The following is a 6,000-nucleotide window of genomic DNA, read 5'->3' on the forward strand; positions in this document are numbered from 1 at the left end:
ATCGAGTAACCTGTGTTGTATGGAAGAATGAGTCCTACGGCTTAACCTAAAGAAAACTATATTTCTATTGCTTTACCAACACTCGCTTGAAGTGCGAAGTGTAGGGTTAGCATGGCTTCTTTCGTCTCCTGTCATAAGTCTCATTCTTGATCTTCAATGTAAGTGAGTGGGTAAGATATAAAACGTTGGTCTTGTGTTTAGGTAAAGTCTAAAGTCACGAATCACATTACCAGGTATGCTGAACTTTTACTGACAGAGAATTTCGTATTGCTTGGGGTAGGTCATATGACAATTATCTATGGAGTTAAACAGGCGTTTAAAAATTCGTGGGATGGGAGGTACAGGGGAAGAAACGTTATAACAACGTCACTGAGGGACGTCATCACTTTTGCGAATGTGTGGGTGGCTAAGACTGGCTTTAGCCTCATTTTCTTAAGTAAAAAAGTTAATGAAACTTAATTGGCAATGCACAGTATTTCCCAAAATTAGGCCATTGTATGAAGAGCTCCCTGCTTTGGTATCATGGAAATCCATCAGTTATTTTAGGAGTTATTTAAAAAAAAACACTATTACACGGCCTCTGGAAACGATAGTGGATAGGTTTGCTGAAGGTTATCCTCTGTTTCCTAGTTCGCAATTTGGCTCTAGTAAAAGCCTAGGAGAATGTGATGCCCTTCTTACAATCTCCACTGCTGTACAGAAATTCCTTGATTGTGGTCAACAAGTTCATAAGATGGGCCTTGATTTCAGCGCCACTTTTGACCATGTTAATCACGAGGCCCTAGTTTTCAAACTCAAATAGTTGGGAATAAGTGGGTCGTTTCTTGGTATATTATTAAATTTTCATGTAATAAATTCCAAAGAGTAGTTGTTAATGGGTGCTATGGTGAGTATAGGAATGTGATATCTGGTGTTGCTCAGAGTAGTGCTCTTGGCCCATTACTTTTCATACTATATACACGATATGTGGTTTGGCCTAGAAAAAAGGTTTGTTGCATATGCAGATGATACTACACTCTCTGCGTCAATTCAATCTCCTGAATGTAGATCTGGTTTTTTTTAATCCCCTAAAAAAGATCTAGCTAAATTTAGTGCAAAGAGCTAATTATAGGGCATGAAGTTGAGCCCTAACAAAACTCAAAACCTGATTGTACGTAAGTCAAGGACAGTGGCTCCTCAACATCGAGATCCCTGCATAATAATGTTTCTTTAATCCTGCACAAATCTAAAATTTTAGGTGTGTTTCTTGATAGCAATTTTACTTTTGATAAATATTCGGTCTGTCTTCTCCAACTGCACACAAAAAAAAAAAAAAAAAAAAAAAAAAAAAAAAAAAAAAAAAAAAAAAAAAAAAAAAGTCTTGCAAAATTTTCGTGATGAATCTATTCTGAAGAAGTATTTCATTTTTTTTTTTTTCATTTTGCCTTGTTTCGAATATTGTTCTCCTGTCTGGTCTTCAGCTGCTTAATCTCATCTCAGTTTGTTGAACTGGAACTTACGGTCCTCTCTAAATTTTACGTTATCCTTTTAGAACATTTTAACGCATTCTAGACAGCCTGCATCGCTATAGATTCTTCCCGGCCGTAATAAAACAGCGCATTAGATCTGTACGCATCGTATCGCAGTAGATATACAGTAGCAGAAATCACCATTCTTTTGAGCTACAGCTATCTATATTACTGAACGACTACATAACTTTATGAAAATAATAATAAATATAAATACTATTACTACACACACTACTTTAATCAGTTTGAGCTCGTAAGACATTCTTAATAACCTTCCCCTAGAGAAATTATTCATAATATTGTATATCTGAATGTTTAAACGACGATTGCGTCATTCATATATCAACCCACCATGTTGTGAAATTCCTACTATCCAGTAACTCTGGCATCGAGACTGAGAATGAACAAGGGAGAGCGCGGTCCAAACAGAGCGGTTATATGAGGGGCAAATAATTGTTACTTTTGCCGATTTTCGGACAAAGACGTAAATGCACAATCCACTTGTGTTAAGATAACGGGTGGCGAAGGAGGGTTGAAGCTCTTCAAAGCAAGAAGGGAGTAGGATAAAGTTCCCTAAGTTAGGTTACGTGGAGTGGTTGGCAATATGCCTATGGCAATAAGATGGTATTTAGTAAAAATCTGTAAACCGACAAAATGAAAAAAAAAAGTAATTTAAAAAAAAAAGAAAAAATCCGGAACGAGCACATAAAAACAATTTAACTGACATGCCACAGCAGAGGTCTATTCACAAAATTCCCATCTTTATTTATTTTTGCAATATTGCGAAAAGACGAACGGACAAACAGACAAAGCCATTTAGACATTGACAGACACCGGGGAATAGCTAACCAATCAGTTTACTTCATGCTGAAAATCTGCATGAAGTAAACACTTTCTCTTCATCGAAATGGAAACGGCCCTACAACGAGTCTCCGTTACGTGTAAATTGACCCCATATCGGAGAAAGTTTGAAGACAACTGAAGTCCGGAAATAATTGCCCTAAGTATGTGGTCCTATCCTACCCAAAGTTCAAGGATGCTTTGAAAAACTTCTTGTAAAAGGAAAGCAGTTTTCCTTCATTGAGATGACTTTGTATCCTCCTAAACTATGGGAACTACTGTAATTAAAGAATCCTCTACCTTAGATAAAAGTGGAGGGTAATAGCATTCTAAAATCTTGGTATTTAAAATTATTTTGTTTGAACAACGATAATTATCTATATAAGTCATACATTTGAATATGGTTTGAATATTACTAAGTTATTACTTTAACCAGCTGAATTAATGAAAATATAAAAAAAGTAAAATTATTAAATTTGTACTTACCAAAAAATTAAGCTCCTGACATCATTCATCAAACGTCCGTGAAACACAACTGAAATTTACAGAAACAGAATTAGAACATTCCAAGATAACCTGTACAGAAATTATGCCATTTAAATCCGATAGGGGCCAAAGTTTTTTTTTTTATATAATTCACATTATTTTTTGTATCTACTTATTGTGCAGCAACACGCAAAATAAACAATAATACAATCAATATATAAATAATCACTCAAATAAGAAGATTGCAGCCAAGCAGGCTATCAAAAGCAATGTTATTACCTACATGATAATAGCAGCACCAGCAAATCGGACCAATTAATTAATCATCATCGATTCCCGCATCTATCACACAAGTTGCAATCACAACACGAAATCAAATCAACTAAGTTACTTCATTACGCGCACTCCATTGCCACTGGAACCTAGTAACAAACTAACTTAAAAACAAGAACGCACAATAAACCTCCTTGGCAAGGACGATATTCCTCTTGGTATGGTGGAAACTACCCGTAAACAACAAGGCTAACCACTCATTTGAGTATTTACAGCGCATATAGAGCAATGGGATGGTTGAGCACTGTGATAAAATATTAATAATCATACACAGTATATATATATATATATATATATATATATATATTATATATATATATATATATATATATATATATATATATATATATATATATATATACCGAGAGAGAGAGAGAGAGAGAGAGAGAGAGAGAGAGAGAGAGAGAGAGAGAGAGAGAGAGAGAGAGAGAGAGAGAGAGGTATGAACCTCACTTGTAAAAAAACCATTTTATGTATATGCATTGTATACTTGTATTTATTGGGTGAATTTTGAATTGTTGGATATAAATTTACGATAGGACAGGAGGGCTATTGCATGCATAAAACGTAATGCCACATATACAATCAGAATTTATTGATGCATGTCTGCAAACAAATACATGACCACATACGAAAATATACAGTAGGTACTGTCTTCAAAGGATTAAATCAATATTTTTATCAGCAAGACCTCTGCAGCCTTTAAGACTAACAATATGTGTGGCTATGGTAACGTTGTATTCCATCACGAATTGAGAAGAATGAACAATCAAACGCTCAAATCCTTTTTTTTTTTTTTCCCGAAACTGTTGCGTGTTTGTTCACCCCATCTTGAAGGTTGGTTGGTGACCGCTTTAAAGCTCTTATCCTTCGTCTTCCAATACTGGGATGAGCCCATCTCCTCAAACTCCTCTGGGGAAACGTGCTTTTTCACCTACTCTTGTCATTTCTATTAATTTTGACATCCTGACAGGATTCTGGGTAGTTTTCTAACCATATAACTTCTATGAAGCTACATTAATCTCATATCCTGCTAATGGTTATATTTTCTACGTTTAGTCTCAAGTGCGTGTGTTCATAGATTGACTTTGACATGATAACATACAATTTTTTACCATTTCTAATATTGTTTTTACTAGTTCTGTTCTTTAGAATTTCCATTTGTTTATATTTTTCCCTCTCCAGTTTACCCAAATTCTAATCGCATACCTGTTGGTCTAATTTTATTGTTACACCCAAATAAGTAATGCTCTCTCTAGATCTGTCCACAACGCCTTGTGAGCATATCTGAACGAGAACCTTGTGATTAAAGTTAGGTGACTGCACATATATTTACAAGATTCTGTTTGACGAAAGCGTAATTTCAGCTTCTCATTTTCAAGATTTTTTATATGTCCTGGTTACTTCAAACTTTAATATTGGAGCGATCACACAATTCAAATGGCTATGTCTACTTATTTCAGAATCATCCCAATTATTACGGCTTCATCTTGGAATGGAATGAAATAATAACAATATATATATATATATATATATATATATATATATATATATATATATATATATATATATATGTATATACACACACACACACACACACATATATATATATATATATATATATATATATATATATATATATATATATAGATTAGGGGTCTTATGGTTCGGCTCCATGATCGAGGTCATCCTGCCCGTTATTAGAAATTGTAATTTGAATAAATTTTTAAGTAAATAATTACAATGGTTAAAATATCAGACAGACAAGCAATTACCAGATATACAGTATATTAATTTCAATTAAATAAAAAAAAACCTCATATCTCTGATCCATCTTCTCATCAAAGATAACCTATTCGACACATCTACCATTTCCAAATTTCTTTCCAATCATGCTCTTTAGACATAATTATTGCATGAATAATTCTTATCAATAGTGTCGAGCTTCAATTTCTCTCATCAATATCATTATTCAGGACCAATAATTCGCTTCAATGAAATGAAGCTGACACAAAAATTTCATGATACATACCATCTTTCGCTTCCATAGATAATCCAGCTTTCTTTCATTCTTGCAGTTGTTAACACCTTATCACCTTACTGACTTCACCTATTTTTGGACACTCCCATTCTTTCACTCTGCCACCACCCATGACAATCACTTTCATATCATTACCACCATCATCTCCCCTGTACCAACCGTGTTTCACACAATTGTACATAATTCCTTTTGTATATATTATGCTTGTATCTTCGCTCCTCCCTCGCACTAAAACGAACATGAAAATTCCTGTCTGGTTTTTCCTCTGTGATATTGTCTGTCTTGTGAACTTGTCATGTCCTGTTGCCTTGAGGTTTTGTATATAAGGAGAGTGTTCCACAACAATATAACTCAGTCGTTTCCAATCTGCCTTTGATTTCACAACTCCTCTCTCGGCCCGTCACATTGGTGACCCCGGAAGTCGACTCGCTCCCACCGCCTTCCACCCCCACCCCCTCGCCCCTTCATCGTTGGTACTATGGCGGACTCTACGGCAGTTGGTGCTGCGGCCGCTCCATTCAAACTTTCATCGTTTGCCAGCGGAGAGGCGTTTGCTTGGTTTCAGCGCGCAGAAGTCCAGTTTCGTATCAGGGGCGTGACTCGCTCAACAACCAAAGCGGATTATGTTCTCGCGGCGATACCCGAGGACACCTTCCCAGAAATATCCGACTGGCTTTGTGAACAAGGAGACACCCCAATAGCGTATGACGACCTCAAATCATACCTTCTGCACCAGTACTCGCCGTCGCCAGCCGCCCGTATAGCAAAGCTTTTTCAGCTCTCGCAACAACC

The 6,000-nt window shown here is 35.9% G+C and overlaps 1 long non-coding RNA gene across 1 annotated transcript in view; it reads right to left on the minus strand.

Annotated features, from left to right (window-relative positions):
* Positions 1 to 3,259, minus strand: part of LOC137627667 (uncharacterized) — a 53,923-nt gene extending 50,664 nt beyond the window's left edge. The window contains exons 1-2 of the long non-coding RNA XR_011041199.1: positions 3,118 to 3,259; positions 2,835 to 2,883 (exon numbers count right to left, since the gene is read on the minus strand). This is a non-coding gene — a long non-coding RNA (uncharacterized lncRNA). The remainder of the gene's footprint in view (positions 1 to 2,834; positions 2,884 to 3,117) is intronic.
* Positions 3,260 to 6,000: the final 2,741 nt, after the last annotated feature.

This window comes from Palaemon carinicauda, chromosome 35 (assembly GCF_036898095.1).
Source record: "Palaemon carinicauda isolate YSFRI2023 chromosome 35, ASM3689809v2, whole genome shotgun sequence".
In the NCBI taxonomy this organism is placed as follows: Eukaryota; Metazoa; Arthropoda; class Malacostraca; order Decapoda; family Palaemonidae; genus Palaemon; species Palaemon carinicauda.